Source organism: Aptenodytes forsteri, unplaced genomic scaffold (genome assembly GCF_000699145.1).
Source record: "Aptenodytes forsteri isolate BGI_AS27 unplaced genomic scaffold, ASM69914v1 Scaffold29, whole genome shotgun sequence".
Taxonomy (NCBI): domain Eukaryota; kingdom Metazoa; phylum Chordata; class Aves; order Sphenisciformes; family Spheniscidae; genus Aptenodytes; species Aptenodytes forsteri.
Genome location: NW_008794520.1, coordinates 600,773 through 611,913, shown reverse-complemented (window position 1 = coordinate 611,913; position 11,141 = coordinate 600,773). Strand labels below are relative to the sequence as shown.

The 11,141-nt window shown below is 34.8% G+C and overlaps 1 protein-coding gene across 1 annotated transcript in view; it reads right to left on the bottom strand.

Moving 5' to 3' along the window:
* DPP10 (dipeptidyl peptidase like 10) overlaps positions 1-11,141 on the bottom strand; it is a 259,024-nt gene that overhangs the window by 146,301 nt on the left and 101,582 nt on the right. The gene's annotated exons all lie outside the window — the stretch shown is intronic.

Below are 11,141 nucleotides of genomic sequence, written 5' to 3'. Positions count from 1 at the left end.
AGGGGGCACAGCCAAACTGGCCAAAGGGACATTCCATACCATGGGACGTCATGCTCAGTACATAAACTGGGGAAAGCTGGCCCGCGGGGCCGCTGCTCGCGGACTGGCTGGGCATCGGTCGGCGGGTGGTGAGCAACTGCACTGTGCATCACCTGCTTTGTGTAGTATTATTATTATCATATTATTATTATTATCATTTTATTTCAATTATTAAACTGTTTTTATCTCAACCCACGAGTTTTCTCACTTGTGCTCTTCCAATTCTCTCCCCCATCCCACCGGGGGGGAGGGAGAAGTGAGCGAGCAGCTGGGTGGTGCTCAGTTGCCGACTGAGGTTAAACCACGACACAAACTACTTGGTTTTTTTCTGCTTATGAATACAAGCAAACAAAAAAAGCCAGCACCCCCCCCCAACTCAAGCAATTTGAGTGAATGCACAATACAGTAAGTTTCTCCTTCAAGACTAAAAATATTTATTGATTAAGAATGTTACAGTTACACTTTTAGTTTGTGCATTAGATTCTTCTGACCAGGAACTTATAATTTGGAATTGAAAAGCAGTTGCAAGTCTTACCCGCTGCTGTGATTTTATTTATTTTTTTTAAAGTTACTAATTTTTTTCCAACTTGTTTATTTTAAGCAAAATTTAATTATTATTCAATGTGCGCTGCTGACAGAGACAGAATTATGCAGAATAACTGAAAAAGCAGATTCCCCCCCCCACACACACACACATTTTAGCATAATTGGTTTCCAGATCTGGCCAGCCTGTTTGACTATTTAATCACAATAAGAAGTAATTGTGAACCTGCAGTCAGAGCTTAGGTTTTTCCTTTATCTGGTTTTCCTCATTTTGCAGAGCACAAACATTTCAGAACTTCTTCCAACTAAATCTGATTGCTGCAGCGAGAATTGTGTCCGTTCATGTATCTGGAGAGGCAGAGGATGAGATTTGTCATATACACAAAGGTATAGAAACATTTGGAGATTAAGAATCTAAGTGAACATAAAAGAAAAGGATGAATAGAACTACTGAGAACAGTTTAAGGAATATTTATATATTATTTGGCACTTCACAAAACTGGACATTTGGGTGGACATTTGACATTTGTTTTCTTTCTTGGGAACGGTTCCAAAAAATAAAGATCTATTTATTTACTAATCTCGGGAATCTTTATCTCAAGGGGGAATACTGCTGACGTGATAATGCTGACTCACAGACTGACCCAGATTGAAAGGATCTTAGGAAGTCATTAGTCCAACTTCCTGCACAAAGCAGGATCAACGCAGAATCCAGACCAGGTGGCCCAGGGCTTGGTCCAGCCGGGTCCTGAAAGCGCACAGCCTCTCATGGCCAAGTTTAATTATGCTTGACTGTGTTTAACAAATGAAATAAGATATGAATATAATGTTTGGGGGGGTTGATTTCAAGATAGCGTCACTGACAGACTTCAGTCAAAAGATGTATGACAACACTGACAAAACCAGAGAAGTATTTGGTTTTGTACATGCTTCTACTTTGTCCGTATTGTTATTTAAATTCTAGGTTATTTTAAAATAAATATTTCAATCTATATTTATTTAAACATATGGATATATTTATATATACATACATTTAAATACATCCTTATATACATTTAAAATGTGAAAAGCAGCAGAGCTCCTCTACACAGAGATTTGGTTTAGCTTTTTTAAAGATATTAAAAAGAAACCCCTAGCATCTCTGCTATTAATGTGACTTCAACCACATGCTAACGCATCAATCAATATTGTGGAATAACTCTGCCTCTTAATTTCTATATTTAAAATTATTTTTAACAGTCAAATATAAAATATTTCAAAAGATGAGAACTTTGGGCTTCTAGACGGCACTTAAGCATTCTATTTCACATATCAAATGTATCTGAAAAGATTTTTTTTAGCAAATGTTGTTGCATTTAAGAAAAAAACCCAAACTCTAAGTCATCCCTAGTTTGTAAATCTAATTCATAACACTGCAGCCAAAGAAAGATGTTGATTCCCTTTAGTATAAAATTCATGACCACTAACAACACATACTAGTTTGGCTGCAAGACTAAAATTCTGAATGTGTGATCAATGACTATTTTAAGATTAAGTGACCATTTGGGATTACATTCATCAATACTAATGGTATCTTATTTAAAAGTTTAATGAGAAAGCTATAATGCATATCACATTTCTTAGTAAGATACATTATTATTGAATTTCAGATAGAGGATATTATGACAAATGAAATAAAAGCAAAAAAACCCCATTGTTTAAAATGGATTTTCTAAGTGTATTGAACACATGAACTGGACTGTAGGCATTTGTTAAGAGGGCTATTCTTTAAGTAATTCAATCTTGTTTATGTTCGGTACATATAGAAAGAATATGTCTTTAAGTTAGATCTGAAATGAGTCATTATGGAACATGCTGATATCTACATCATAAAAAACATACATGGCATTTTCAATAAAATGTTTTAACATAATGGGTCAGTCAGATCCATGAAGTGATTTTGCTCCTCAGAAGCCATTTATTCACTGTATTTGAAGATGTGAGCTTTAATTATGCTTGACTGTGTTTAACAAATGAAATAAGATATGAATATAATGTTTGGGGGGGTTGATTTCAAGATAGCGTCACTGACTGACTTCAGTCAAAAGATGTATGACAACACTGACAAAACCAGAGAAGTATTTGGTTTTGTACATGCTTCTACTTTGTCCGTATTGTTATTTAAATTCTAGGTTATTTTAAAATAAATATTTCAATCTATATTTATTTAAACATATGGATATATTTATATATACATACATTTAAATACATCCTTATATACATTTAAAATGTGAAAAGCAGCAGAGCTCCTCTACACAGAGATTTGGTTTAGCTTTTTTAAAGATATTAAAAAGAAACCCCTAGCATCTCTGCTATTAATGTGACTTCAACCACATGCTAACGCATCAATCAATATTGTGGAATAACTCTGCCTCTTAATTTCTATTTTTAAAATTATTTTTAACAGTCAAAGACAAAATATTTCAAAAGATGAAAACTTTGGGCTTCTAGACGGCACTTAAGCATTCTATTTCACATATCAAATGTATCTGAAAAGATTTTTTTTAGCAAATGTTGTTGCATTTAGGAAAAAAACCCAAACTCTAAGTCATCCCTAGTTTGTAAATCTAATTCATAACACTGCAGCCAAAGAAAGATGTTGATTCCCTTTAGTATAAAATTCATGACCACTAACAACACATACTAGTTTGGCTGCAAGACTAAAATTCTGAATGTGTGATCAATGACTATTTTAAGATTAAGTGACCATTTGGGATTACATTCATCAATACTAATGGTATCTTATTTAAAAGTTTAATGAGAAAGCTATAATGCATATCACATTTCTTAGTAAGATACATTATTATTGAATTTCAGATAGAGGATATTATGACAAATGAAATAAAAGCAAAAAAACCCCATTGTTTAAAATGGATTTTCTAAGTGTATTGAACACATGAACTGGACTGTAGGCATTTGTTAAGAGGGCTATTCTTTAAGTAATTCAATCTTGTTTATGTTCGGTACATATAGAAAGAATATGTCTTTAAGTTAGATCTGAAATGAGTCATTATGGAACATGCTGATATCTACATCATAAAAAACATACATGGCATTTTCAATAAAATGTTTTAACATAATGGGTCAGTCAGATCCATGAAGTGATTTTGCTCCTCAGAAGCCATTTATTCACTGTATTTGAAGATGTGAGCCAGCTCTTGTATTTGAGAAATCAATAAGTGTAGCAGTTGAACTAACAATGATTCATGCTCAGGGTAAAAACCTGTCAAAACTGAGAGATGTGTAAAATATTCTTTTAGCCCATATTCTTTTGGTAGCAAGGAAGGGAATTATTCTTTCTTGGGAGCATGGAACAATGAATTTTTAAAAACAGATGGGTGTGTCAGTTGACTCTAGTTGCTCATGGTGAACTCTGGCAGATCTTAATCCAAATTAAAGCTCTGTTCAGCTTTTCCAGCCTCTAACAGCAACTAATAGTTTCCAATTAGGACTCCTAACAGTCCTTGCCCTGTTATTTATTCAGGCTGTCCTTGGGGTTTTTTTATTTAAAAAAAAACAAAAAAACCAACCAAACAAAAAACCGCAACTTATTTTTCGATTCAGCATTGCTGAGGAAGACTTATTCTCACAGATATTTGATAAAAATATCACTAGTACCTCATCTTCTAATAAAATACATACATTAAAATATAATTGTAAAACTAGCTTTCAGTTGTACACTATTTCTGGTAACAACATTAGTATATACAACAGGTTATAGCAAGAGAAAAGTGGAATTTAAAAAACCCACCTTTTAAACAGTGCTTTTCTGTCTATGGGCTGAGATGGGCAAAGCCTTCACTTACAATGGACATTTCTGGGACATTTCTGCATACTATCAATGCACAGAAGAGAAACAGGGAGGATGTGATAGGGTTGGCAGTTTCACAACAGAAGCTAGAACTTATGCTGTATGAAATAAATTGGTCATAGATTAAGGGAGCTGCTGACTTAAATACTGTAGTATTGCCTATTTATATAGCATTAGCACACAGGGATTCCAGTCCCCATGGATTATTTTGTGATGCAGGAATACATACAACCACATGAAAATAACAGTTGTGTTAAGATTGAATTTCTAAACTGATGGATCTTGGAAACTCAGCTGGGCACTACCTAAGTCCTTCTGAAATAAGAGTATTTATACTTGATAAGAATGACAATATTACTGAAAATAAATACTTTTTCTGTCAATAAACATTTTGTTTGAAAAGCTAAATGCCCTAGAATCCATTTTTACTGAATAATAGCAAAGCACAATGTTCTTTTTTCAACACTGCTGTTGAACAAGAAGTTGAAAACACGAATTCTGATTTTTCAACTCTGGCAGTTCTGAATGAGAAAAAAGAGCCATCTTTATCCTAATTTAGAATTATTTATTTATTTATTTTGTTTACTTATAAAACTTGAGGTTGAACAGCAATCCTGTAAGTATAAATGGAACAGAGAGACCCAGTAAGTAATCTGAAAAGCAGCAACACCTCATGTGGTTTCCTATGAAAAGTGGCGGGTGATCTATTTTTTTTTAACTGTTACACAAGGCTGACCCTGCATACATGAATCAACACATCAGCTGATTAAATCAAGCACTTTCTGAAAAAAATTCAAAAAACCCTCCTGAAAAATAGGTAAGTGGATGCATGTGGACATGTATGTGACACGATAGCTTTCATATTAGATCCAAAAAAACAGTGGAAGCATCCAAATAGTACCTCGGTTTCCCTAGCATTTTAGTTCAGAATTTTTTTAAAGGAAGAAATTGTGACAGCCCACCCCCTATTCTGCAGGTGCTCACAGTAATGCCCTGGCACAGAGCAGCCCCATCATCCCATCACAAATATGCTGATTATGTATGCATTATTATATTTACATTAAGACAAATAATGCAAAAGATATGCAGATATTCCAGGTATAACTCTGCTACTCCTAGGAAGTAGGAAGCTAGTGAGCTGTCTGATGAATTGAATGCAAGTACTTACAGGACTGCAATTCAACATGGATGAAACAAGGAAAGGCTGTTTATCAGACAAATACTAAACAAACATCAATGCCCGTGATTCTCAGCATAAAACACACCTTTTCTATTTTCCCCATCTTCTATTTATGGGGGCTAGCGGTTATTATGTTTTGCCACATAATTTAGACGAAACCCTGGATAGAAGTGGGACACTACGTACTCATATGAATACTCACTCCTATGGGATAATTCATGATAGCACTTAGTAAAATCTGGCAAAATGAATTTGGTGACACTACAAAACACATCGTCTCCTCAGCCAAAGACCTTGTCTTTTTACATCTTTAAAATGCCTTGCCTATCTGTGGAGCTATAAAAAATAAAGTCAAATATATGTAATAGATGAGTAGTATGCCAAGATTACCTACAGCCTAGCTATTAAGTTAACAAATTCTACCCTACCCAGCCAAAACTTTAACTCAAAGTAAAACAACAGCCTTTAAAAGGGGAAAATTTGAGCGGCCCACTTCCATGAATTGCTCACTATCTGACCTTTTAAACACCTAATCTTGTCATATCTAAGAGAGGAATAAAATATATCACAAAAATATTTGCAAGAAATAACTTCAAATTTTGGGGGTGGATCTCACTTAAAATTCCCTTCTTTTTCTCACTGCCCGAAAGCTGATAAAAATTGGTCTTTCGTGTTCTTGATGAGAGATAAAGATGAATGGGAAAGTCATGTCTAGACCAGACTTTTATTTATGATCTCGTACCTTCAGGAGTATGCACATGCATGATTTGCTTCTGGACTCATCTCAAAATGAACAAATGAAAGATCACCCTGAGGACCTAAGGAAATACACATGAAAAACAGGTTCATCTGAAGAAGCATGCATTTCTGGAGGAAAAAGTTGATAGTATGAATTTTATACCAGATCTTTACTTCATAGACAGTGCTACATAAAATATTGTTGTCCAGATCACTGCTGGTTTAAGAAGTCTTTTGTTATTCTTTTGTATGGAATAATCTTGTTGAGAAAATATTGTTTCCATGTGTTAGGATACAGATTTCATTTCATCTTTGTTGTGTATGTTTCCAACCATTAGCTGGTACTCCAGATAATGCTCTTCAAAGTCAGATTTTCATAAGCACTGTATAAACTATCTTGTTGATCTTGTCGCACACGTTAACACCAAACAGTGTCTTGATTAAAAATAAGACATAATGCAAGGTAATTTCTTTATCCTTTAATATTTGCAGGAAAAAAATCCAATAATTAATTTCACTGACCAAGAAGACTACTGACAATTGAACATTTAGTTTCCACCTAATTGGTAGGAAGATAATCTCCTAATGCAGAACAGGATAATCGTAATTTAGGACTTCATTGAATTTTTCCCTTCATGGATTCTTCTAATCTGCAGACAAACCCCTGAAGATCTTTTCAGTGCACTCGAGTAAGCCAGTATCAGAGGCAATCTCTAAAAGCTTGATGAGCGTGTCACTTGTTGCTGTTGGCCCTCCATTCGCTGTAGACTGTGGTCAGAACTCCCTATCATTATCCTCTAAAAATAGGTATTATAGCACTAAAGTGATGACAGGCATCAGCACACAGCAGATAAGTAGCTTCTTTCTCTTGGGGTTTCTTTGCTTCAGCCACTGTGTTGGACTCTCATCTTTACTTCAATACATTAAACTACAAATATTCAGAAACACTTCTGAAATATTTTTCATTCCTACTGAATGAGGGATGTTTAGATCTAAAACTATTTTTCTCCTACCTTTCCGAAGAGGATTGGATTATTCTTCATCCTGATCTTACCATAAGAATTATTAAAAGCAATTTTCACAGTGCTTTAAGCTAAATACATTGTTTTATTAAAATTCTCTAGCTAAAAAAGATTACAGTTTGAAGCCCTAATTCAGGAAAACATTTCCTTTTTTTTTTTTAGAGAGTATATAAATGCTTATGCTTCTAAACTAGAGCTGAACTGTAATCTGTTTTTAAGCACATTTCTGAAGCAAGAGCTAGAAAAACCCGCACGTAATTAATCTTGCATTGAAAGCAGAAAATGACGCATTAGTAATAGTAAAGAGAATAAAGTAGGAAAAATTCCTGAAAGTTGGTATTCAAAAGGGATTTGAAAGCAAGGAGAAGGAAAAGACGGTTTGCAGGAAAAAAACAAAAATCACAAGGAAGGGATTATTAAATCAAGTGAGGAAAAAAAGGGGACTTACAAAGAAAAAGAGGAACTGATCTCATTTACTTCTTCACTTATTCTTCTGTGGCATATTATATTCTAGCAAGAGCATGGGGAGAACATGCCTATGATGTCTGAGCAAAAAACCCACTAATATCCAGAATAAACCTTATTTCCATTTCATGTGGACTCCAGGGACAACTCGCAAGGTACAGCTTTCTGCTGAGGGCCACCGAAGTTCCCCAATGGTAAAAGAACTTCTTAGGATCTCAGTGCTCACTGCACCGCAAGTTGCAGATTTACTGGTCCATGCTTTACCATTAATGCAAGAACAGAGTGTCTGATTTCCATTTTCTAATCAAAACTGTAAATCAGGTTTTGGTCGTTGTGAATAACACCACCACCAAAGTGAGAAAAAATTTAAATGTCATTTTAACACAGTCCTTATTAAAAGCAATAGCGAAATAACCTTTCCTCTGGAAATCTCAACTGGCTTAGATACTCTGCCTCTCAGAGCATCACATTCTTTGCTCATACCTTCACAGTCTTCAAAGGAAAATCAAAATCAAAAAGATACAGCACTGCAAAACTGTCCCCTCTCTACATATAATACGTACAATGGTTTCCCTGCTGCTGTGTTCACACTGTCCCAGAAGAATGAGGATGGAAGGACATTCAGCAAGATTGTATGTTCGTTTCTCAAATTAGTTCCTACTTACTGATCTGTTGCCTTGCAAAATGAGACTTTGTCAGTGATGCCGATCAAATTACGGTGAGTGACAGAAAGAAAGTCTGAGTTACACACGGTCGATCCATGCAAGTTTTGGCAAAGTCAAAAAACTTGCAGAAGTGATGAAAGCATTTCAGAAGCACGGAGAACTATGGAGTACTGCAGCAAAGAACACACGGAAAGTACCTCTAAAATTGCCGCAGCCTTCTGTTAAAAAAGAAAAAGCCAGTCAGCCACAGAGCTTATGCCAGTAATACTGGCTTACGTTCTGTGACCTGCTATGATATAGACGGAGGGAATTTGATGTCCAGAAATCAATTTACAACATTTTGAATTCCTTAGCAAAGGCATTTTCTTTCATATGAAGTTTTTAGAGCTACACCAAAGCAGCTGCTATGCCACATGAAATGGTTTTGTTCCTTCTATTAAACATGATTTAAATGATTCATTCAATTATTACTTTTGTATTCAAAGATGGCTTATTTTCATGCAGATTTACGTCCCGTTATGCATAGAAGACGTTCTTAATTGTGCTGAAACAACTGCAAATTTAATTAAAATTTGCCATTCCAAGCATAAAATAGATTAACGAAAATGCTGACAACAGTAAAATAAATATTCAACTATTTAATTTAACTCAACATTTATTTTTAATCCAAACATCAAAATAACCTTGTTTCTAATTACAATTTCATGACAAAATGTCTTGAAGAAACATTTGTCTCTATTTTTCTCCAATCTGTTCAGCTGAAACACACTAGCTTATTTATAAAACTGTTGATTAATAAATCTGTTCCAGCTGTATTACTGTATGTTACAAAGAACACAGATTAATGTATGTAAACAACCATTATAATTTTAAAAACCCAAAGCCTTGACAGTCTGCAAAAGCAGAAATCCCATCAGATACATTACAGTGCAATTATACACCTAAATGTTAACAAAGAAGGAAAATTAAGAGGCAAACATAGGTAGTAAAGTCCAGGGGTCTGCTGCAATTTACAGCAGATGGTGAGATCAACTAAATGCTTACAAGTTATTTGCAGTTCCTTGTACTGGGTATTATTAAAGACTCAAGCATGTGTTGTAACACATGACAATAAGCAAATCCTCACTTCCACAAAAAGTTACACTCAAATGAAAATGAGTATGGAGAAAGAATTTGACTTGATTCTACTGAAACTAATTTGAAAAACTCCAATTAAGTTGTGCCGTTTAATATTAATTTTATAGGCAATAAATTTTATAATTTATAGTTAACAGCCGGGGGAAGGAGTAAGGTAGACAGGTGGATTTCCTCTCATCCAGACCCAGTAAGTCTGGCTCTGACTGAAGGTAAAAAAATTAAGAAAAGGCCCAAGAAGAATGAACACTAACTTAACCCTTCATGTTATTAGGAAGCATTAGTTATGCAGAAATAAAGAGGTTTTCCAAGGCTTGCATACGTTTTCCCCCCAACAGATTTTGAGATTTTTGGTGTGCTTCACCAGCTTAACAAATATCCCAAGAATCAGAAAATTTGGAGGAAGAAAGTCTTTTTACCACATAGTCACAATAATTTTTTTTTTTTTTTTTAATCTTCTGAAAGATTTGACTTACACTCTTTTCGGTAATTTTCCCTTTCATCCTAAGGAACAGATTCTTCTCAGGAGGTAACAGACTTCAGTGGCATTATTATTATTTACATCAACTGAGGATCTGGCTGACAACATCCAGCTATTAACAAATTTTAGCACCATCACCACTACTTCTAGGGGATGCAACAACCACAGTACGTTTCTGGTTTGAAAGCCATGAGCCCAGCCAGACCAAGTATCACAAGCCTCATCCAAAGCCATCCAGGACAACCACCACAAACTGCTTGCCAAACCCTGTTCATTTCTCATTTTAATTACTTCTTGTCAATATACTTGAGCAAAGGAAACTGCTAGATGCAAAATGCAAATGCTGAAAACCTCATCCCTCTAAGTAACTACCAGCAATTGGACTGTAAAAGGAAGGAGGAGTTTCTTTTTGCAACAAAACCAAGAACGAATTACGGAAAGAGAGTTCTCCTACAAAGTGATATATTCAACATGCATTGAAAGCAATTTGCATGTCAGTGGACCATCTTTACTGTGAGGCAGGGATTCATCCCTGATGTTACTATATTTAGATATAATAAAGTGTGATGGATATTTTCATGTTTTCCTATATTTCTGTATGTTATATATGCAACTACTAAGAAAATCCCAAACAAACCAACCCATCCAAAATGAAAATTTCAATACATCAAATGAGGAAATTAAGTCAGTATGAGGGATTATTAAACTCTTTCACACAAAAAGAAGCAATCAAGAAGGGAAACAGCAAGGAGCAAATATTTTTCAGACAGGAATAAAACTGTAATCCTGTACAAACAAACCAACCCATCCAAAATGAAAATTTCAATACATCAAATGAGGAAATTAAGTCAGTATGAGGGATTATTAAACTCTTTCACACAAAAAGAAGCAATCAAGAAGGGAAACAGCAAGGAGCAAATATTTTTCAGACAGGAATAAAACTGTAATCCTGTACATCCTGGTTTCTTTCGGCAGGAATAGAGTTAATTTCCTTTCTAGTAGCTGGTACAGTGTTTTGAAACAG